Raw genomic sequence first — 24388 nt, forward strand, 5'->3', positions numbered from 1 at the left:
ACTTGGAGGTCTAATCTGAATTCCTTTAAATTCCCATGAAAATATCCCAGTCCCCTTGAGCTCCTTGAATTCAATCCAGGGAGAATTCCCTTGATAACACTGGCCTTGCCAGAGGGCCTACCCAAAGAAATGTAAACTTTCTCTTCCCAGCATTATGCAAGTTAATAGACTGAAGAATGTGAAAATGGAAAGGATGGGTGAGAAGGGGGCTGAGACTTGTTAGTTACTGAGAAGCCCCTCTGTGAGTGATGGATGCAGGCTGCTACCTCTGAGAGAAAGCCTTCTCACTCCAGTGGAATATTTTTAGTATATCCTGGGCACCAAATAACTGTTCATATGTTCTGAGTGATGATGAATTCATTCAAACAACAAGTCAAGACCCTGGATATCACTCAACTCCAGTCAGTCATAACAGCTGACAAATATAAAATATAACACACAGCCCGTCTTGCTTTCCTTTTCTTCAATATGCATATTCAAGAATCTCATTCCATTCCTGGCTGTCAGAGATGGTGACCATTGTGGAGGGTTTTCTAGCTTTATCAAGGGAGATTATTTTTTCAACCCAAATTATTTTCCATTGTAAATGTTTAAATCCATATTAAGTCCAGATTAATGCAGGAAGCAGCTTCAAAGGATATCGACTGGAGGGAAACATAATAATAAATGAAATTGTTAAGGATGGGACCCATCTATCTTTAGGAATATTTTCAGACTAGTAAAGAAAGTTTTTTGGATTTAAAAGCTATCTAAAGAAAATATGTTTCTTTGTGATTGCTTGGCCCCTTTCACAAACACCCAAACTTTGTATACAAACTAGGGCCTGGGGCACTTCCTTTTTTCATGATTGGAATTAATAATGCAGATAAACCCTAAATAAATCGGGATTAGTGTTACCTGCATCTTGAGGTTTAGGACGCTCTAGGAAAATGAAAAGAGAGGGAAAAAAATTGGGTTCTTTAAAAAAAACAAAAACAAACAAACAAAAAAACAACCAACAGGCCTGGGCTTACTGGGTGAGGTGAAGGGGGTTGGGGGAGGGGTGAAGAGAAATACTGAGAAGGGAGGACCAGCTGAGCTGAGTAATCAAAGACTTTCTAATCGCCGCAGCTCTGGAGACGTGTTCAAAGGCTCTCTCCTGACCACAGGCTGTGCAAGGTCACAAGTGAGACGCAGTTGCTTGGGAGGGGGAGGGGTGTCTGGGATTTTTGGATGGCTCTGCTCTCAGGCTTTGTTAGGAGGAGGGCAGCTGGGTTGTCAGGTTTTCGCATCTTTTCAGGAAGCAGGTTCAGCTTGCTGGTTGTTAGGGAGCAATCACTCCCCCTTACCCCCACCACCGCACTTGCCAAACCAGCAGAGAGAAGGGAAATTCAAGGCTGAAGACTCCTACCGTCCGAGGGTGGAGAACAGTCACCACGACCATGTGTCCCACTGCTCGGAACTCGGGAGTAGGAACCAATTTTTAGACAAATCATTGCACCTAGGGATGGATTTTAACGAAGCCGTTTAGATTCTTTGATGTTTCTTGATTGGGGTCACAGAAAATGACCCATTTAATCCAGGCTCTGATCTCTTCTGTCCCTCACATGGGCCCTGAAGGCTGCAGATGTGGAAGACTGAGTGCTTTCCCGCTGGCCACTAGTACGAGCTTAATTCCTGTGAGTATCTCTTAATTCCTGGTAAAGAAACGAGTATTCTTAACCCCAAATCCCATGTTTGCGGAGATTTCAGCTGTCAATGTAAAGCTGGAGTTGAGACTGTCATTGCGAAGAGTGGACGCCTTCTCCCCTGCTCCCCGCCCAGGTTTACTCAGTCATGGACTAGCTTTCTCACTTCCCTTTGGTGCTGCTGAGCTGCCGCCAGTTGGATCTGGTGTCCACGTGACAGGGCTCCTCACAGTGCCTGCTTCAGCTGGCCTCTCGTTGGGAAGTGCACAGATCTCACTTTTGTCCTAATTTTCAAACCACCAGGCTGGTTTGAGGTTTTTCAGAATTTTGGGAGTTTTGAGAGATCACATCTCCCATCTGTTTCCTGTTCCGTTTTTCGGCACTTCCTCTTCTCTGTCCTGCACCACTGACTGGGCACACGCAGCCACTGGGCAGTCTTTCTCTCTGCCTGTGAGATAACAAGAGTCTGTGCTGACAATGTTATTATCCTCCTACATTTGCTATTCGACCTCCCCCAAGATGCACTAAAATGGAAAGAAAGTAATGACGGTGGGTCTTTTCTCAGCCCTGGATGTAATTCTTACGTAATCTCTGTGGCCATTTGTGGTGGCTCTGCCGCAGGTTAAGTACAGAAAAAGCAACACACATGTTAGGGACTCTTGATAGTTACCATGGTAATGTGAGATTCTGGTAAAAAGAAATATGTTCTGGGGAAAAAAGCGTAACTAGATACAAAAATGCTCACCCTTTAGAAAAGCTCACATTACTGAACATGGGTGAAGAATGGGAAGATGTGTGTAGGAAAGGCCATTAAAAAAAAACTAACTAAAAGATTGTGGAAATGAAGAAGCATGAATGGAATTCCAGCATGGAGATAAAGAAGGATTTTTTTTTTTCATTTGGCACATATAACCCTTAAAAGCGGTTCCCTTTGCTCTGAAGCCAAAGCAGCACATGTTAAGGGTAAGCGTCCCTTAGGGCTTTGGGTTTTCATTGTCAGGAGGAAGGATGCTGTTCTTACACGAAACTGGGAGCATCTCCCAGATACAAGGACTCTTGGTTCCAAAAAGGAAGCTGGGTGAAAATACAGTCCTTACCCCAATGCCTCAGCTTTCTCTGTAAACAGATCTGCCAGTGGGGACAAACTGCAGCCTATTTCAAGTGGATGCTAATGACATAATGGTATACACACCTATTTTAGATCTATGTGGTTATATAAAGTATATTCATATTCATACACACACACACCACATACAACTAGATAAAACTTTCATTTATGCTTATGCAAAAGTCAGGTTCGTTAGAAAAACTACTTGATAAGTAGGTGGGTAGTTCCCATTTAAATAAGTGATTTCAAGTACTAAAAGGAAACTGGTTTTTTGTTTTCTTTTCAAAAGATAATCATTAGGGACAATGGACTAGGTTGCAAAGCAAACTGAGATGGATTTTTCAGAGGACCGCTGCCCTGAATCCACCATTATTTCAAGAAGGTATCTCACAAATAGGTAGGGCTCCCTGGAAGGCAGACTTTGCTCCCAGTCCCACCTTCTCAGCAGCCATGTTTCCAAAGTATGGCCAGATGTGCTTGACTCTGAAGTCCAGCCTCTCACAGGAAGGAGAACAAGTCATGAGTGGGATTATTTAAAAGCCTCAAAGGTGCTGTCCCCACAAGCTCAGTTCTCTTTCCTCACCCAACAGATGGTGTGGAGTAGCTCCCAGTGTGTTTGGGTCGATGGTGACTGTTAAGTCCCGGATTTTCCACGGTGATACTGACTTAGAATGCCCTTTGCTATTGTCAAAGCTTGCATCGGCTTAGCTCTCAGACACGCGGTTTTGTGCTGGGAACTACGATCTCTATGGACAGCTCACACATCAGGACTCATCACAGGTTAACTTCATTCTTGATTGATGAAAAATGTGGAGAATTTAGGGATGTTTGGTAAAGAAGCAGCCAGTCAACAACAGAAATTTGATCAGGAAAAGACAACAATTATGTCACTTTCCTGCTCCTGCTTAAAAAAAGGAGTCAGTTGGCCATCTCTTAGCAGTAGTTCATTATTTCCAATTTTACATAATTGAAGACGAAAAAGTTCTTGAAGTTTGAACAGTGGTAATTAAATGTGAATTGGATGGGATATTTGTAATTTTAAATGCTTGGATTCTGAGAGGAAAAAACTGTGTAACGTTGTTGGCTACATGACCCTAGTAATTAAGATTCCTATGGCATTATTTAGTTAGTTGGCTTTTTATAACACCATGAGGTTTGCTGTGGGGTGCAGAGGGAGCCACCGGCCTCCCAAGCAGGAGAAGTGTTCTAGAGAAGAGCTCTGAGTGAGAGAAGCAATTCCTTAAATGTCTACTAAGAGTTTGCGTTAGCATTTCTGGACTCCTTGAGATCACGGCCCTGAGACCAGTTGAGGAAAACGAACAGAAATAACTATTTTCATGAGGCTAATGGAAACCACGTTCAGATCCAGGAAAAGAAAAATGAGACAGGAAAGGGAGGGTCACATTTTTGAAGGAAATCATGTGGTATTTTGGTAATCCTTTGTTGATGAAAAAAATTAACAGCACATTAATTATGTCCTAAGAGTGGGTGTTGCTGCCCTGCATCTTCGGTCTTTCCAGGGCTGGCCCGGCCGTACAGGCATCGACCAGCTTGTGGAATGAAAACCTGGGCAGCTGCTCTAAACTTCACTGGCCATACACTGCCGAGCACCTCTGCAGAGGCTGAAATCTGACCTCTGTGGGAGTTCAGGAGATAGGAGGCTATTTTACAAGTAATGACATCAAAAAGTTCGGGATCTTTATAAGATTGGTAGTGTCCTGTCAATGCAGAGTAATAAAATTGGATGTGCTAAGAAAGATATTTTTCCCTTCCCTCCTTCTCTCTCTCTTTCTCCTCTCTCTCTCTCTCTCTCTCTCTCTCTCTCTCTCTCTCTGTCTCTCTGTCTCTCTGTCTCTCTCTCTCTCTCCCCCCTCTCCCCTTCTCCTTCCCTCCCTCCTTCTCTCCCCTTTCCCACCCCTGCTGCTCCTTTTAAAAACTTTATTGTCAGCAATATATATTTATGAATTTCTTTAACAATAGTTCAAATATTCACATTCAGACACGTATAGTGTGAGCCCAATATTGACCCTCTCCTTCCAGATCCTTTAAGCAGAATGAAGTGGGTAACTGCCACTTCCTTTAGAGGTGCGTGATGTATTAAACATACATTGCTGTGGTAGTAAAAATGGTCACACATATTGTCCCTTCTTTTATCTATGCTCTTGAGCAGTGCCTTCACAGATTGTTGTCTGGCTGTGTGACTTTCTTTGACCAATGGGACAACAGCAAATGTGACACAATGCAAAAATGCTTATGCATCGGGGCTGGTTCTCTTGTTGCCCTTTGAAACCCTGAGGCCACCATGTGAAGACCCCCAGGCTCACCTGTTGAAGGGTGAGAGGATCATTTCAGCTGCCATTGAGCCTACCGCCATCCATGAGCGTGAGCCCATTCCTGTTTATCCATTTCAGTCACGCCAGCTCAGACCAGGTGCCCAGAGTCACAGTGATTTATTGAATTAATCCTTTTACAGCACTGATCTCAGCGTGCCACTCTCCTGTTCAAAAGTCCTCAGTGTGTCCCCACACTCTATAGGTAAAGTCTCAGCCTACCCACAGAATTGTGTCATAACTTACTAATTTAAGCTATTTTGTATTGGGATAGTTTGTTACATGGCAAAAGCTGTGTAACGAACAATAACCTAACTTGTTATTTTTCTCCTTTAAGTTCTATTATTAGGGGCATTGTTCCTTAAACGTAAGGCATTGTTTGGATGTATGATTACTGACTACTACACAATGACAACTCTCTCTTTCTGGTTAACAGTCGTATCAACTTTTCCATGGTAGTCATTGTGGTCATTTGTAAAGGTTGCTTCTAATATGTTTGTGGGCCAGTTTCAGGGGAATCAATGTTTCTCATTCTAGCTCTCATGAGCTCGGCCCTAATGATGAGAATTCCAAACAGGGCTTGGCAGACATGGTTTTCCACCCCCTTCCCTTCCTTGCCCCACAGTCATTTTTTCTAATCTCTGAAGCTGATTAAATCCTTTTTTCAATCTTCACGTCCCTTATTACGCCTATCATAATCTCACTCCCTAATGGCCTCTTTTCAAGTTGGCATCTTTCTTATCATGAGTGTAAGAAAGAAAGGCTATTAGTATTGCTTTTCTTTTTTAAGTAAAATAGGAATTGTGTCATGGCATGCTTATTCTTTTTTGGGGAAGGCTGCTGTGGGGGGCTATTCCTAGACCCTCCAAATGGCTCTCTTATCTCTAGCCTCCTCTTGTTCCAGTCTGTTCTGGGTTCTGCTTCTAGCGTGCTATTCCTCCATTATGCATGTGTCATCTCATTCCCAAAATGCTCACAGTGACTTATTATCAAATTAATCCTTTTACAGCACTGATCTCAGTGTGCCATTGTCCTGTTCAAAAGCCCTCAGTGGGTCCCTACACTCTGTAGGTCCCAGTCCCTTGGCCAACCATTTGGGGCCTTCCAGAATTTGGCTTCACTTTGCTTTACCAACTGGGCCTCTTTTTATTCCTCACGTAAACGCACAATAGCCAGCTGCTCTGAGACAGATCTCCCTTTTTGTCTGCTCCAGATTCTTCTACTTCCTTTTTTACAATCAGTTACTTTATAAAGTTCGGCCTAAGTGATCTCTCTCCTCCCTAAAGTTCTCCAACCACCTGGTCCCAAAGAGCAGCTTTGCTTTTCTGAATCCCTACAGCCCTGAGTGTGTCAGTCACTTATTTGTCATTGATCATATCCAGTACGCAGTCAATTGTCATGCTTTGTCTCTCAAGTCTTCCAGACTTGATTATGTGCTCCTTGGAAGAGAGGCTGTATGTCATAGTATCACCTATGTGCTTAGATGGTGCGGGTTTAAGGTTGGTGCACAATAAACATCTGGCAATGCATTGGGTTCCAAACTTTGAGAGTATTTCTCAAAATGTGGTTCATGCCTTCTTGCCTCAGAGTGACTTGGGGTGCTGTCTCCTGGGCTCCGTCTCAGACCTGCTGAACCCACCTATCTGTTGCTAAGGTCCAGGAATCTGCATGGTAAACAAGTTTCCCGGGGATTCTCTTGTTCAAAAAAATGTGAGAATCCCCCTTTTCTTGCAGGCCCTCAAGTGAGAAAATGCAATCCATATTTGGTCTGGTGGACCCCTTACTTCTTCATGTAAAACTTAGGAATCCTGAACTTATTAAAACTTCTGGAATCTAGAACTGTGATTTTTCATCTGGGGATGGGGGTGGTATGCCCCTGGGGAGAAGGGTTTGAAGAGGCAGATTTAAGATGATAATATGATTTATATTTGGAAAAAATCCCATTGTTCTTATGATATGAACTACAGAAAAGCGGAGCATGCCCAAATCATCTTGGTTGGTGTGATGTGCAAAGAATAACTGAGCCATAAGTTCATAAGCCTAGGATCTTTTTCTCAGGATCCTATGTCCCTACGTCCAAGGTAGTGGGTTGCACATAGTAGGCCCTCAACACACAGTTCTTGACTCTGCAAAATTCTTACAACTAACTGGGATTTATGAATAAATATAATTTATAAATAAATATAATATCTATAATATCTATATCTATATATATATATATATATATATATATATATAACAAATATACCCTTGGTGAGTACATTTAAACACCATGGATGTATAAACTTAACTAATAACTATCTGCTTTTAAGATATATCTGTACATAACACTTTTGTGTGTGTATGTGTGTGTAGAATTCTCAAACTATAAACTTCTAGCTCATATCAAGGGAGAAAAGGTATATATTACAGATTAATTTTTTATGAGAGTAACTAACTTCATTTAATTTTTTAAAAAAGGAAATGCCTTTAAAAAGCTTTATTTCTTTTTATTTCCTTTTTAATTTTTATAAAATATTTTGGGTGACATTGGTTGGTAAAATTACATGGGTTTCAAGGGTACATTTCTATACTATGTCATCTGTATTTTGCATTGTGTGTTATGTTCATTGCAGCATTATTCACAGTGGCCAAGACATGAAAACAACCAGTGTCCTTCAATGGGTGACTGGATAAAGAAGATGTGGTACAGACATACAAAAACAGCTTTCTTGAGATATAATTTACATACCATAAAACCGACTCTTTAAAAGTGGTTTTAGTATTTCACAGAGTTTTGCAACAATAACCATTATCTATTTATAGAACATTTTTATCATCCCCCAAAGAAACGCCATTCCTATTAACAATCAATCTTCATTTTCCCCTACTCTGTGCCCTCCCCCCAGGTCATGGCAACCAATAATCTACTTTCTGTATTTGGCTATTCTAGACACTTCATATAAATGGACTCATATATGAAGTGTCTAGAATAGCCCACTTTATGGTCATTTGTGACTCACTTCCTCCACTTAGCATAATGTTTTCAAAGTTCATCCATATTGTAGCAGGTATCAGTACTTTACTGCTTTTTATGGCCAAATAATATTTCAGTGGAAGGATCAACCACATTTTGTTTATCCATTCACCAGTTGATGGATATTTGGGGTTTTCCACTCTTTGGCTATGATGAATAATGCCGCTATGAACATTGTGTGCAAGTTTCTATGTGGATGCAGGTTTTCATTTCTCTTGGGAATATGCCTAGGAGTGGAACTCCTCCTGGTCATATGATAGTTCTATGCTTAAAGAAACATATTTTACTCCTGTGACTCTGACTGCTACTACCACTGCTATTACTAGATGCTAACAATTACTGAGTATTTCCTCTGTCCTGAATCCTCTACTGAGTTCTTCAGATACATGGTCTCATGTAACCCTCACAAAATTCCCATTTCACAGAAGGGAATGTTGAGGCTTAGAGAGGTTAAGTGACTTATTTGAAGGCTCATAGATTTAATTAGGTGTAACTCCAGGCCCTGCTGCTCTTAACCACTATTCTACAGGCCCCTGGAATATTATATTTCCATAAATAAAAATATTTATTTTCAGATGAATCTACATGGCAAACCATCATGAAATTATCCTCAATTCAAGGATAATGATACAAGATTTGCCTCTAAAGAATGATAGCTGTCTGTGAATTCAGAGTTACAACCACGTCCTTAGGAAATAGCCGGGCTCCCCATGTTCCTGGTCGTGCATGGCATTATTCATGCACAGGACTTGGATTCCAGAAACATGTGGCCTTCAGGTGTTTTCCATCGTGATTCCCCCAGGACCTGACAGTGATCGGTGGGCAACGTTTCTCCTACACTCATGTATTTGACATGCAGATGGCTGTCTCTTCCCTGGTTTAACTCTTCAGGGCATTCGGCATGGCTTGGTTGCTTACATTCATTTATTCCCAATAAATATACAATTTTCCCACAAGATAGTTTTAATGCGACACATATGAACTGAACCAAGTTCTTGACTCAGGAGAAGTGGGGAACCGGGCAGTACAGACACCTAATAAAGACTCCTATCTGTGAGGTCATGACAATCTAATTGCGTAGACAAAACAGGAATGAATGAAGGTGCTTAACAACAAAGCCGGGCTACCGATTTGTAGTTGCAAATACAGACCATGGGTCTCACCTGTTTTTGTAAATAAAGTTTTATTGGAACATGGACCTGCCCATTCATTGACATATTGTGTATGCTGCTGTTGTGCTACAATAGCAGAGTTCAGTAGTTGTGATAGAGGCAGTATGGCCCACAAAGCCTAAAATATTTATTGTCTGGACCTTTATAGAAAAAAAATCTGCCGACTCCTGGAACAGATGATCAAATGCCAAAGCAAGTGCAAACTACAGTAGTAAGTGGGCCAACAGTACAAAAGAGTGAAAGTTTAATGTTGTGTGTGTATATGTATGGGCAGGGGTGACTTTTTAGAAAAAGGAAAGCTTAATTTGGGGATTAGAAAAGGGTTGAACTTGGACAACGAGATGGGAGCGATGGACTACTCCAAGGGTATTTAGCAATATTCTGTATAAATATCAATAAAGTAATTAATTTGAAAAAGTATCATTGTTGATTTCAAGATAGATTATTTAATAGAAGCTACGTGTTTCATGGTAACAATGGTCATATTTCCAAACCTATTTCTTTCTTGCTTGCACTAGTCTTGTGAGGTAGGCATGCCATGAATCATCCCAGCTTGGCAGCTGAGGGTCAAGAGGTTGGTGAAAGTCTTGCTGGAGGTTGCAGAGCTACTAGACCACCTTGAAACTGTAGCAAGGTTCTGGCTTTTACAGGGAGCCCACACGAGAACTCTGCAATCTGTGTCTACGTGCAGCCAAGGAGCCAGTGAGAATTATGAAATGAAATCCTTTTGTTAATTTTTACACCAATGTTTCCATTTCCTGAGTCTCTATATCCTTGAATAATACTAGGCTCTGAAGGGTTGAGTCACGAGTTGACAGTTTTGATGTAAGGATGCGTTTAAATGCTGCCAAGTGAAGTACAACCTGAAGACATGGATGTGCTCATCACTCATCCCCTTGAGAGATTGAGCATTTTAGGTCTTTGAAGGACCAGTGCATCTCAAACCAAAACAACGTAGCTGAGACTCCTTAGAAAATCTGGAATATAGCCAAACTTATTGAAGACTTGCCACGGGCCAAGAACTCTCATTAACCCTTTATGTGTTTAATCCTCACAATGACGCCAAGAGGGAGGTAGTATCATTCTCTATGATACAGGTAAAGCCAATGAGTCATGAGGGTTAAGTGAACATACTTGAGGTCACACAGTTAATAAATGTCAGAGCCAGCATTTGAACCCAGGTGGGTCAGGCTTCATAGCCTGCATTCTTATTCACTGCACTATGACATTCACTGACAAGGATGGGGGTATACAATTTTGAATCATGCTCAGCTAGATTGGAACCAAAGAATGCTATGCATAAATTGCAGGGGAAAGTGGCCATCTTCTTCAACATGGCTACGGTCAGGTTTAGAAAGCCGTGAGCACACACATCAAAGGATCCTAACAGGTTCTCTGTCCCACAGGTTATCTCAGGGGAAAGCAGGAAGCACAGGAGAATGGATGGGGCATGCTGGAATTACCTCAGCCTGGAGGCAAAACACGACAGCATCTGAGAGGAAAAATGGAGATAAGGTCTTATCTTGGGACAAAGGTGGGACAGGCTCAAGTGCAGAAAGATTTCAACAGGCCTCCAAGAAGGGCTGCCCAATGATGTTGGAGCCCCTGGATGCCTCACATACCACACTTTGCCCCATTCACATCAGCTCCAAGCAACCCCGGCCACACTCCACCTGGCGCCTTGTCTACGGCCACGTGTGTCCTTGTCTGACTTTCACTTCTTTCTGGAGTTGTTATGGAGACATCAGACATTGACAGAATAAAATGGCAGACTTGGGTCCATGGAAAGCAACCAGACATGGATAGAAAGAGGAAGGCACCCACCTCTCTCAGGGTGGCCTGGGTCAGTCCCACTGATTTCAAGTCCCTGGGGACTAGATGCAGGAAGTAGCAATCCATGAGAGTCTTTTCTCCCTTCCCTTCATGACCAAAGACATAGCCAAGCTCTGGGGCAGGGGAATGCATTTCCTTACCTGTCTTAGAGCAATCTTATAAACTGGCCCCTCTAGAGAGTAAGGTTTGCAGATAAAAAAGAACTACCTAAGACATCAGAGAAAAAGCGGAAGCCACTTAAGAGAACCAGACGATTCCCAACAATGACATGGACAGTAGAGTCAAAGGTAATTCTATTTTGTACAAAATGGGGGGATAATACAGAGGAGGACAGTATAGTTCTGAATGCCTGGAATACATTAGGGCTGAGGGCCTAGTAACAACAGGCTTATGTAATTTAATGAGCAGAAATATACGTTATAAGATAAACTAAGAAACAAGAATATTCCTGGAGGGCTTGGAATGGGCTTTTGAAAGATGTGGCAGATAGTCCCCCAAATTACAGAGAATACAGGGGGTTCTATTGAGCCTAAATAAATTATTCTCATGGCTGTGTAGCAAATTTCAAGGCTTTATCTCAACACTGTGCTCAGTTAGAGCCACCTCTGATAACACAAAAACGGGCATGCTCACGTGGTCAAAAACCCAAACTCGACGTCAGCGCAACAGGGAGATTTATGGGGCTTCTGACGCTAATGTTAAGAGCGGACTGTGGCCCTCCAACAGGATGAGTCAGAGTCGAGTTTAGAGAAATGGAGACAAATCAGGTGGGTCGGAATGGTTGCAATGAGATTTTCCCGAGTGATGGTGAAGGATAGAAAGCTTGAGCCGGGAGCGATTTGGATAACGTTTCTTGTTGCTGTAAGGAAGGTATGGCAGGACAAAGCCACCGAAAAAGCAGTCATCTCAGTTACACCAATGAAGTGAAGAGCTGGGGTCAGGGAAGAGCGCGGGAGCAAATTCACTGCGAGGGGAGGCGGGAGGTGGCCTGCTGCCTAACTCCCTTCTTTGGGTTAATCTCCCGTGTGCTCCCTCTGATTTGAGATTTGGGGGAAACTCAAGGAGGATGTTTTCTTCTTCAAACATACGAAAAAGCTATTTTCAGCTTTTTTTTTTTTTGGGAAGGGAGGAACAAGAGCATTCCTCTCTCAAACCACAAGAAACCTTCATGAATATGGCCAGACATTGCAAGCAAATTTGTTATTACGCTGCTTACATGATTTGGACCTTCTTGGAGTCACCTGAGGACCCCTCAGGCAGGGGAAATCTGGACGTGATCAAAGTCCCCGCAGAACAAAGCACATCAGAATGTTGTACCCCTTCATGGAATGGACAAACCAAGACAATACACGGCACCCTCATCATGGTTTCGGCATTTAAAACATGTCCCTGAATTAGATCAGTTTGAGAAAGCAGCGCCAAACCATAGCCACAGTCGCTCACCCATTGGAAGAGTTTCTAGCAGCTGTTCTATTCTCTGCCTTATAAAGACTAGTCTATGAGGGTCCACGGCTGTGGGATGGGTAATGTTTTGTTGTTGTCCTTGTTACTAAATTGGGGGAAAGAAAAACTGGTTTTGTAACTGTACTGGCCTTGAGACTTACCTGGTAAACAACCCTGAGTAATAAGATTGGAAATTCTCTTAAAAATTTTTGCACATTATTTGGTTACAGTCTCCATATGGCAAGAAGTCGAGGGGAGAAAACCTTCCATTCCGTGTCCCACCCCCCTCTCCACCCCAACCACATATTTAATCCATGCGCTTATGTCAAACTTAATTACAGGACTTTTGGCATAAAATAACAGTCCACATCCTCAGAGAAAAGAACTTAAGCAGTTAATATGTGCGATTGAGTGAAATTGCTTTGCTGAATGTTTATGAGTAACCCAAGCCCAGTGAAATGTGCTGATATTTTAACCATTTCACTGCAGAGCTTGTGCCAAGATACTGCAAAATAGGAAAAAAAAAAAAGAAATCATTTCTCCTGATCTGCTATGTATCATATTTCCTGAAACCGAGAGAGCACTGGGTAAGACAATTTTATGGCACATTCACAAATAGGTTTGTGGAGGAAAAACAATAAAGCTAGGGCAATTATGGGCTCATCACCATCTCAGGGACCTGCAGGGAATCAACGGAAGAACACCAAGTTCAAACCCATGTCCAGTTCTATGGAAAATCCTCTGGAACATTAGAGCTCCCTACGAGGGGCAATTATCTTTGCCTTCGGATTTTTTTTCCTACCCCCTTGAACCTTTTCAGATATTGTCCTCTTCCATCCATCCCCAGTTTAATGTGGATAGTTTTAAAATGTAGAGATTTCTGACCCTAACAGAACTCTATGCTTCCCACTGCCATCTTTGATGAAATAAACTCCTACCTCTGTTTAAACTTTCTTTTGTCTAAATCATTCATAGTAAGATTTGCCTTTTTTAGAGTAGAGAAACCTCTTAAAATATAAAATCATCTCCTGGGCTGGCCTAGTGGCTCAGTTGGTTAAGAGCATGAGTTTTGAGCAACAGGGTCACCGGTTTGATTCCCACGTGGGCCAGTGATGCTGCGCCCGAGCTGACTTGCCACTGAGCTGCCAATGGGCGGCTGGATGGCTCAGCTGGTGAGAGTGCATGCACTTAACAACAAGGTTGCCGGTTCAACTCCTGCATGGATAGTGGGCTGAGGGCCCCCCACAACTAAGATTGAACATGGCACCCTTGAGCTGAGCAGCAGTGAGCTGCCGGCCGGATGGCGACTGGACTCGGAGCTGAGCTAGCTGCGCCCTCCACAACTAAGATTGAAGGATAACAACTTGGCTGTTCCCTTCCCCCAATTCCCCAATAAAATCTTAAAATAAAATAAAATAAAATAATCTCCTTAGCTTCCTATCTTATCCGATGCCCTTTCTTAAACCAGTGAGACTCAGAGCTACTTCTGAGTTCACACTTCCTTTTATTACTTTTGTTTAGAAAATGACTCTATTACCACCTGCCCCATAAAGGCTAGCCTTCTAACATGACCGTTTCTGAAGGTTCTCTTTACTTAAATGTTTCACTGAGCTCAAATTCTTTTCTTTTCATTCTCCCCAAACCCAATCTCCTCCCAATGCTTATGGGGGTATACCCAACCCTCATCCCAAGGACGACAGAATCCAATGACATCATCTCCATCTACAAAACATTTTGCGAACCATTTCAGGAGCCCAAAGTGCTCTCCAGTTTTAGCAATGCTGCCCATCCATCTCGCCCCACTTTAAAGCCTCTTTCTCGTCCTGTTTCCCTGACTCTTTGGAGCATTTGTACCTCTTCACTTTACTGGCTTGCATCTTCCCTTGCCATTTCAAAATGCTCCTGAAAATGCACTTTCTCCCTTATCTGCTTCTCCAAACTTCATTAGGGTTGTATTTTATAATTATTTTCAGAGCTGCTGTTTAGTGCAGCCCATTAGAATTCCATCCTTGAGAAAGGTGCAATAATGTTATGGTGATGAAATGAGAGGGTATTTGTGAAAGTACCTGGCACGGTGCCTGCTCGGTAGAAGACGTCCTATAACAGTTAATTCATTTGCTCATGGATTCCTTCATTCATTCGATGTATGCTGAGCACGTAATACATAAAACTACTATATGGTAGCAATATGTTGACTTGTGTTAGGTGCTGGGGATTCAGATAGCAGAGACCCTACATTTGCTAAAATAGTTCCAGAGAGATGAATGCCATGCTCTGAGCACTTCCTGCATTGCAAGTACTGCGCTAGGAGCTTCACACGCAGCTAGCAATCTAGAAATGAGGTATTATCACGGCCTTGTAGCATTGTTGATGCAGATTATACATTTGCAGGTTTGAAAGTCATACCCCAAAACTCTCCTGGTCTTGAAGTAAAATATTTCTTGTGGACTCTTGGACTCTTGATACAAATGGACTTCTTTGTCTACTTCCTAGTCATCATCCAGGTCCTGGATTAAAGTTGCTTTATTAGGGGGTCTTTCCCTGACTCACTCAAATGCAAGTTAGGTCCCCTTGTTGTACGTTCTCTTATACTCTGTACTTTTCCTCTGTAGTACTGACTATAAACTGTAGTTAGGTATTTCTTGTAGGATTATCCCTTTAATGTCTGTGTCCCTCAGGATACTGGAAACTCCATGACGCCAGGGATCATGTCCATTTTATTCAATATTCTAGCTCCAATCTCCAGCACAGTGCCTGGCACACGGTAGGGGCTCAAAAACATTTGTTGAACGATTATTAATGTCATAACATTGCTTATAAAAGTGTAAGTCCATACACTGTTTTTTTTTTCTTTTTTACTTTGAAATCAGCTGCATAACTTTTGAAGCATCTTGACCTCACTAGTAATTTGTAGTTAGCTTATTACTAAATGATTTTGGGGACACCACTGGCTGGCTATGAAGGAAGGGGACAGGAGCAGTTGGTTGCTTTCACCCCCAGGACGGCTCTGCTGATGGGAATTGGAAAAAAAAAGCTGACCTGGAAAAGTTCAAATATCAGACAAGTCTGGGCGGTGGGGAAAGCTGGACATGGGAAGAGAGTGACCCCGGTGTCTTCCTGTCCTTACTTCCTGTCTCCCCAGGAAGTGTCTGTCAGAGGTTTTCAGGAAAGAGTGTTGCCATGGTAACCTGAATCAGCTCTTCCCCTTACAGTGACAAGTGCCCTCATGTGCCCCAGCTGTTCTCATGTATGGTGGAAGAGGGAAGTCACATTGAGGTTCCAGATGCATCATGGAAAATCCAGAGCCAGCCATGTCGCGGCAACAGGACCCACTGCAGCATGTGGCAAGGAAATCAAGCCCAGAATTCAGGGGAGCCCGTTCCTGAACTAATTAAAAATTTGATCTGCTAAAGCCATTTTCTTGATAATTTGGGAAATCTCTGGACTTTTGCAAGTTCTGAAAGAGCTTCGAAAATAGAGGATGCTATATTTTCGTACTTTTCTCTGTGTATTAGATTTCATACCAAAAAAAGCATTTTTTTAAAAAGGGGCTCTGGATAGAGTAACCGTATAATTTATCATCCAAACTGGGACGCTCAGGAGAGTGAAAAGAAGCGCTATTAATAATGACCTGGGGACAACAGATATAAACCGGGGCTGTCCTGGGCAAACTGGGATGTGCGGTAAAGAAAGCTGTAGGGTCTGGGAATGGATCACACGCATCCACGGGGCCGAATGTCTCAGAGGTCAGGGCTGTGCCTGTGTCACCCCATGCCTCCCACAATGCTTGGTATACAGTAGGTGCTCAAACTTATTAACTGAGTGAGTAAATCCAAAGTTTTCCTGGGTGTGCTTTCTGAGCAGACACTGATGTAGGGTCCACGAAGATAAGGAAGGCTGAACAGACCCAGCAGTGACGCTGTGTTTCCCCAAAGTGGGCGGGTCCACAATGCAGAAGTATATGTGTATTCTGTGTTTACTCATTCCCGACTGTTGCCAGCTAAATGCTATATGTTGACACACCCTGAGGGGAATTGTGAAGCAGTTCTTGACATTGCAAACACACTCCCGGCTTACATATTTTGTTCATAATGCATGTATGGGCCCTGATTTCCTAAAAAATGCCATGTGACTGTGCCCTAATGTCATAACATATACATTCTGGGTGTCGCACTTTGGGGTCTGACTGGTAAAAATGGCCTCTTCAGGATTCCCTTCCGGGCCAGCCAGAGGTGCCTGTTGCAGTGTGGGGCCTGCCCAGACTGGCTAGGTCACTCTTCTTCCCATCTGTCCTCCACTCGCCCGCCTAGTCCTTCAGGAAAGAGTGAAATGGCCCATTGACCTCTAAGGATCAAAGGGGCAGGTTCAGCTTTTTTAGAGGTTATGGACACGCTGAGTGACACTAGAGCCCACGCCTGGAGAACAGGGGCAAGGCCCGGCCACATCTCCTCCATCCACTTTTACCCGTGCCTGGAGCTGACCGGAACCCGTGCCCTCCTTCCTGCTGTCTGCCGAGAGCTCCATCTTCTTCCCATGTCTTGGGAGAGATCCGTCTCCTCTGACAAAGTCAAGATTCCAGGCCGAACTTTCCCATGCCACCGTCCCTCAAAATAGCCCGAGCCGAGCTGTATTTATAGCCGTGTGAGACTCTAATGGGCCAATTTGTTTGAATTTCCACTGCTTTTGTGTTGAATGCACCCCTCGCCCGTGGGCAGTCTCTTCAGGCCTTTATTGATGGGGTGTGTTAGGGTAGCGGGGGCCATGTTCAAGATGGTAGCTGTATAGAGCACGGGGGCTGTTTTGCATATTTACTGTTCTTTAAAGCCCGTTTTTCGAGAGAGAGAAAGAGACAGAGAAAGAGGTTTCTGTAAGTAGCCTGGACAATGAGAACAAGACCGGCTGTATGCCAAGCACGGGATCCCGGCCAAAACACATATCATTAGCTTGGACCAGCTATAAGCAAGGAAATGAGAAACATATGTTGGAGAGCAAGGTTAGGAGTGAGAGACTATGGGTCAGTGACAGTCACCCTAAAACTTTTCCCTTGTTCTTCAGCTGTGGCCTGGCGGTGTCAAATGTCATTTCGACTGCCTTGATTTCTCATGGTGGGGCTGCCTGTGTTTTTGGCTTTTTTTTTTTCTTTTTTTTCCTTTTTTTCTTCCTCCCCCTGCTGTTTCCTGATGGGAGTTTTTTGGGGAGGGGAAAAGGGAGCTGGCGGGGAAGGGTTTGTGTGCTAGTTTTTCTCAGTTCTGGGAAAGCCACAACCTGGTGATGCTTTCGGAAATTCCTCACCTTCTCTGAAATAACGGTGTCTCTCCGTTTGGGATTTGGACTCGTTCGTGAGGGCAGAAAGAGGGGAAGGCTATGAAAGCATTTCTTGCTGTTTCTTTCTGAAATATAATTAGACGCGCCTCATTACCTCATATTGAAGGGCTTTTGTACTTTTTCTGAGCTGCGTTTCCTAGGATCTTCGATGGGCCACACGGCTTGTCGTAGCCACTCGCATTTTATCATATTAGCAGTTATTTTTCCTCCTGACACGTCTGTCCTCTCCTCTCACTCTCCCCAAGCTATCTGGAGTTGATTTTCTTGTCTGAAGGCCACACCCAGGGAGTCTGCTGGGGCCTTGGCACTCCATGATGGGTCTGTATTCCTTCAGCCCGTCCCAGTTCCCTCTCTCTTCCACCACATTCGTTTTCCTTAAAGTTTTCCCTGGACAGTTTGCTAACAAGGCTGTGCTCTCTTCCATTCCAGGGTCAAGACCCCTGTTCTCTATAAAACCCAGATGAAGAGCTGTATCGCATGAAACTCAGAGGCGGTCCCTGGAGAACCAGCTGTGGCTACTGTTCTGAAGCCGAGGACGGTTCCAGACGGCCGCCCAGAAAACTCACCAGGCTCTGACGCCCAGCTCTGGCCAAAGTCACGAAACAGCCACGGGTATACCCAGCTGCTCCCTGAAGGAAATGTCATGGAAGCGGGAGCATGGGGCCGTGGCAAGCCTGGATGACAGAGAGCTGAAGGAAAACGTTTTCCCATAAATCTCCCCTGACCTCCGTTCTTTTAAGATTTGGGGAATGGTGTTGGGGTGGAAACCATTTCAAATAATTAAAACATTTGGTCCCTGTTTATCCTTCGCTTCCTTCTTCAGGCCTTGTTCTGAAAATAAACTTTGCTCTGAGTTTCCGGGCTCCTAAAATTCCCGAGTGTGTGAGTGTCCAGCGTCCTGAAGGGCACAGCTAATGATTGACTTGAGGTTAGCTAGACCCATTTCCCTCAGGTAAGCCTTTTTCATGTGTTAGTCTTCATTTATTTCCTTTTTTTTTTTTTTGGTAACTGCATTTTCTAGGCTGCAGGTCTCTCTTCTTTGCATAGAGACTTCTCTGGTCCCATCAAGAAGCCTTACGTGCTGACTGTTTCTAAGGGCACAGTGGATAGGAGGCGTGCGTGTGTGTGTGTGTGTGTGTGTGTGTGTGTGTGTGTTTAGGGGTATGTGTGTGTCCATTTAACAACAACAACAACAAAAACATGAGCGGAATTAGGGCAGCCAAACCACAACATACAGGCAGTGGGTCTTTAAGTCCTACGTATACTGACAGCAAGGCATGATCCTGGTTTGGTGCCTGAAAGTCTTGCAATGTCAAGATTTTGATTCTCAGCTCTCTCTCCCTTCCCTCTCTTTAGCAGAAGGGAGCTGTCATTAGGTTTGAGTCTATGTGTTTTCTTTCTGTGTCCTCGCTGTTTGGCTGCCTTTCAAATCTCCATGCAGCCAAAACATGCCTTGAATCCACCATTTCCTGCCATCTCCTCAGCCACCTTCCTGGCCCAGCTACGTGTACTCTTGCCTAGAACCTGAAACGCCTTCTAGATGTTGCCTTCATGTCTTCTCTTGTCCCCTTTTCAGTCCACTTGTCAGTGATCCAGAGGGATCATTTAAATACACAAATCAGATTAATCCCACTTCCCTGCTGAAACCCCTGCTGGTCCCTACCTGCTTCTCCAACTTGAATTTCAGCTGTCTCTCCTAGGTCCTTTATGTTCCAGACACACTACCCCTCATTTTCCTCAGCAGTTAAGTGGGGGATAACAGCAATGTCTACTCATAGGGTTGGGAGGAGTAAATGGTTTAACACACATAAAGCACCTAAACCAGGGTCTGACCATGATAGGTGTCAGTAACTGCAAGAGCCATTCACGGTTTACTTCTTTGAATCTGTCAAGGACTTCCTTGCTTCGAAGCCTTCACAAAAGCTTCTGTCACTTGTCTTTTTCGCTTTGTGTGGCTGGTGCTTTCTTATCCTTCAAGTTCGAGTTTAACTGTTAACCCTTTAGAGATCTTCTCTGACAAGACTATTCAAATCGATCCCCATCTCTTTAACCCCCAGCCCCATCATTTTCTCCTGTAACTCCCTATTTGGTTCCCTCATGGCACTTTTTCCCACGTGTAATTACATATTATTTGTTTACCTGAGGGCAGGGTTACGTCTGTACATCCTCATCGAGCACACAAACCATTTGTGGAACGAATGCATAAACAAATGAATCTGACTCCTTACCTTTCTTCATCTAATAACCAGAGCCACGCCCAACCCACCTTGTCTCCTGGGCCACCCTCATCTCCCCGAATCCTGTATTTATTTATTTGTTCTCTCATCCTTTTGCCAATATTGACCCTGATCTCTTGGCGACAGAAACTCTCTGAATCACCCAGGGCTGTCCCATCCCTCTCCCACCACTCCACCCTTCTCTTACTTATGGGCCAGTTTCTCCCCTCGAGAGGTTCACACTTTCATTTATATGTAAATGATAAATAATAGAATATGCAATGCCCAGAGTGAGTCTGATGACTAATAACTCCACATCTGCCAAGTTAGAAGGGTTTGGGGATGAATTAACTCATCGTCTACCATTAAGAGATCAATGTCTATGCAATTACTCCATGAATAGCCAAGATCAGGTATCTTACAGCTCAACCTGAAAACCTGAGTGACAGTAGGAAAACAGGTAGAGGTGACATCACAGTTCCAATTTTCAATCCTATCACCACTCCTTATGTGTGTATATTATATTATATAGTAGCTCTGTAACATGAGCTAAGAAGGGATAACCTGACCTGTCCTCATGAATCTCTCTCTCTCTCTCTCTCTCTCTCTTCCTGAATACAGTACACCAAGACAGAAAATGCCCTCGACTGAATTTTTTATTATTTATTGATTGATAGCCTGTCTTTTTTTTTTTTTTTCCCCTTAAGCCTCTGTGCACTTTGCTAATTACTTCTCTGGAAATCATTTTACTTTACCATTCACCAGAATGCTGCCACCTTTGGGAAAGAATGTGGCAGTGTGATGGAATGCAGGCTTGATAAGAGCTAAGCTTCCAGAAAGGTCTTGTCACTGAAGTACTGGTCCAGCCCCACCCTGCAATCTCATGCAATATGAAGGCAATGATGTAATCGTGAGAAATAGCACAAGGCTTGCATCAGAGCAATTCTTTTCATCCAACAGAATAAGCACAAGGATAACTACCTTCATCATTTCATTCTCGGCCCCACCTGGATTTGCACCATCAGTGAGACTACGTCACGGAAGCAAGTCTATGAGCACATTTGAGGCACTCTGTTCCATTCATATGATCTGAAGGTGAAATCTGTATGCTCCCAGACTAAACTATTCAGTGACTTGAGTTATTAGGAAATGCCCAAATAGTTATTAGTTCCTTTCGGAAGAAGAGAGTGAAGATCCCTTCTATTATACGCAAAAGACTCCAATAGTTTATACATGTTTGGTTGGGTAGCAGATAAATGGGTTTTATTAAAATGAATTTTCTAGAATTTCCTAGTGGGAACTTGGAGGAAAAAAAATGCTGACGGTAAAGGACAAAGAACCAATGTTTCTTTAATATGCTATATATCATCTTAACAGCACCTTAAATTCAGAATTTGAAAGAATATGAAACACTACATATCAGTATCACAAACCTCAAGAATACAGGTATTCTTACTTTAAAGATGGGAAGAAGAGATTCACAGACGAGATCGTCCCTCAAATACAGAACTTGGAACGACAGCCAACACGGCTACATTGCCATTTCAGAGTCTCTGCGTTTCCCCAGATCTCAGACTAGACACAACGAATTTTTTTAGTATTAGTTTTGAATCAAAGAGGCAGCCAAGTTCTATTTAACTCGACAGAGTAAATGTTGATTTTCTACTACGTATAAAGAATACAAAAGGCACAGGCCTGTGCCCAAGAAATAAATAACTATAGACATATAAAATAAATGTAATGTAAAGCACTATTAAATAACGCATTGAGAAAGGAATATTGACAACTAGTTGTGGAGGCAGCCTAGGGGAGGAGCTAGCTGCTCTGGAGAGGGGCTGCCTATGGCAGTCACCCTTACGCAAGAAAGACCCATCAGTAGAATCAGGCCACTTCCCTTTAGGCACCAGGGAACCCTTCTAATTGGTAGAGATTTTGTCCGTGTTCTGAGCTCAAATCTATCTGTTGCTTCCATCAGGTGATTCTAGCTTTATCCTATGAAACAATGTAAATTATTTTAATCCCTCTCACATATGCTTGCCTTTACAATTCTAAATCTGGATGACTTTCTCTCCCCTTACCCAGTGACCCCTTTCCCTTCCCCTACTTCAGATTAAATACACCAATGTCTTCCACTCCTTCACCTATGGTGTGATTCGCAAATCCTTCACTACCTGGGCATTCTTCTCTTGACACATTCCACTTTATTCCATCCTTAAACATGGCATTAAAAACTAAACACAATATTTTAGCTATGTGTTGACCAGTATGCCAGTTTCTTCCCTTAGTTTCCATCCATCTATCTTTCCTTCCATCCAATCCATCCATCCATCCATCCATCCATTCATCCATCCATCCATCCATCCAAACGATACTTAAATAAGCCTCTGCAGTATTAGGCACCGTTCTACTTCTTATAGGGGATAAAAAGATGAAAAACTTCAGTGTAAGTCAAGTCTAGTGACTTACACTGAAGTCACTAGATGACTCGGGGGAACCATGTTACCAACACAACCATTAGTATTTTTGGCAGCCATGGGCCATGCAGTTAGCATCTACTAAGCTTGTGGACTCCTAAACTTCTAACATAGTAACTCACAAAACTTATGTTTAAACAGATTGCCTTTGTTTGGTGCTTTGGCGATTGATTTTGGAAACCACTGTTCAGAACCTTACATTGACTTTATCCTTTTAAATGTCAGCCCACCCTTTCAGTTCATTAAGATCTTTTGGGAATCTCGACCCCCATCCTCCACATTGAGCCTTCCCTTTTAGTCCCCAACTGCAAACACAACTAGCTTAGCACAGAACCTGGGAGCATATCAAGCCAGCTTTGAACCAGCAAGTCCTCATTCCTTTATCTTGGCCATCAAGGAGATCGTTTTTAGTCAAATGTGATGCTGAAATCAGGATATTATGCGCCCAAGGAATTTTACCAATTTACCAGTAGAAACACTAAATAAATATATGCATTAATAAAAAGTAAAACTGAGCACCAGGCCTTATCCAGCCCCACATTTACAGAGGGATCAATCTGCTAATGTGGAAATTGGCAGCTCCCGAAGCTTTGTGAAGGAGGCTCTCCCTGCTCAACTCGGAGATACTAAATCAGTGGATTAAGTCTCCAAACTGTCTCTGGGGCTGGAGAGAATAACAGGGTTCTTTATAAGCGTCTTGGATTTCTACTTTTAAAATGAAATCCACTGGGTCCTATCAGTCTGTGGTTTGTCTGCTCTGGTTTTAGTAAGCTCGGGATAGGATGGTGTCGTGATTGGTTAGAACATTCTGCTCTTCGGAAGGGGGAACCCACTGACCCCTGACCACAGCCGGGTCACAGAGAGAGTGTCAGAGGCGGACCAATTACCTAAGAGGACTGAGAAAAAAATCAAACAGAGGCCGGGCACAATGAGGGGAAAAAACACACAGCAGGCCCAGCTTTAGTTCCACTGCTTGAATTACCACTATGTCAATAGAAGGTGATAAATCAAGGGAGATATTTACTGATTAAAATTACAGACTCCTACGGGAAACTGTATAAACAGATTGGAGAACAAAGCCTTCGGGGACTGAGCCCAGCTGAATACATCCAGGCTTTGGCCAGTCATTTTTGTCTCCAGCCAACTCTTGGACCCAGGGGTCACTGAGAGAGCAAGCTGCTCCACGAAATCAGACTTGCTGTGTGCACTGATCCAAATGTCTGCAGGGAAAATTTAAAGCCACGCCGGGAAGAGATTCAGGACGCAGGTCCATTCACAAGGGATCTTTCTGATTTCATTCTTATTTATTTACTTATTTTGCTTTGACTCTCACGTCCGGTCTCGACCCACTAGAAGGATCCAGAACACCTGGCCTGGGTGTACTGCCAGCCAGGGGAGGTTCTGAGGTCACAGGTGCTGAAGGGAGGGCAACAGGAGACATGACTGGGCATGAAGACCACTCCCACAGAGAGGCTGGGGACTGGTACCTGTGGCCAGTAATCTTCTCATGCCAACTCGCTTTGTCAACCATTGTTGGCATGCCCATGTTGATGTTTCCAGCAGGGAAACCAAAGCTTTGCTCTGCCGTCTTGGCCTCTCCAGGTGTGTCACATGGTCAATGTCATTCTGCTTCTTTACGTGGTGTTCTCCTGAAGTAAGAGAAATGCCTTTGGGGATGTCTGGGAATGATTCGGACAAGGAGGGCTTTAAAGCAATGTTGCAGTCCACTTTTCAGAGCCCTGTAATTTTATTTTATTTATTTGTTTATGTTTGCCAGCTCTGCCTGTGAGAGTGACTATCACCC

At 43.3% G+C, this 24388-nt stretch overlaps 1 long non-coding RNA gene across 1 annotated transcript; it reads left to right on the forward strand.

Annotated features, from left to right (window-relative positions):
- Nucleotides 1-1493: 1493 nt before the first annotated feature.
- LOC109389161 (uncharacterized) lies at nt 1494-18695 on the forward strand. Its single transcript, XR_002125354.1, has 2 exons — nt 1494-1658; nt 18324-18695. It is a non-coding gene; the product is annotated as an uncharacterized LOC109389161 (long non-coding RNA).
- Nucleotides 18696-24388: the final 5693 nt, after the last annotated feature.

This window comes from Hipposideros armiger, unplaced genomic scaffold (assembly GCF_001890085.2).
Source record: "Hipposideros armiger isolate ML-2016 unplaced genomic scaffold, ASM189008v1 scaffold_9, whole genome shotgun sequence".
Taxonomy (NCBI): domain Eukaryota; kingdom Metazoa; phylum Chordata; class Mammalia; order Chiroptera; family Hipposideridae; genus Hipposideros; species Hipposideros armiger.